The sequence below is a fragment of the Austrofundulus limnaeus genome, unplaced genomic scaffold (genome assembly GCF_001266775.1).
Source record: "Austrofundulus limnaeus strain Quisiro unplaced genomic scaffold, Austrofundulus_limnaeus-1.0 Scaffold234, whole genome shotgun sequence".
NCBI classification, from domain to species: domain Eukaryota; kingdom Metazoa; phylum Chordata; class Actinopteri; order Cyprinodontiformes; family Rivulidae; genus Austrofundulus; species Austrofundulus limnaeus.
In genome coordinates, this window is record NW_013952636.1 from 414,679 (window position 1) to 415,114 (window position 436).

Consider the following 436-nt stretch of genomic DNA (forward strand, 5'->3'; position numbering starts at 1 on the left):
AGCACAAGTACGGGTTTATTTATCTGTTAGGAATGAATCTCACTGGTTTAAGACAAAAAAAGAGCAAAAAAAAACATTCAGAATCTGAAGACACGCTYCCATGTGAAGACAAATGCAAACAAATTTGGACATTGCTTAATGCAAATGAGGGGAGATTATTTTTTGCAATTTAGCCACAAAGTAGTAAAAAGACAGCTTAAAATAGTAAAAAAGCAGCAATAACTCAGAAAGTATCGTTAAAAGCCTCAAAAATCTAAAAAAAGGCTAAAAGTAGAAAGAAGGTAGCTGAAAAAAAAAGGGCTAGATAAAAGCTAAAAGTAGTGCAAATTTAGCTAAAAGTTAAAATTATCAAAAGTTTAGGTAAAGAGTAAAAGTTGCAGAAATGCAGCTACGCTGCAAAAACTGTCCATCTTACCAAGTTTTAAAACCTTATATC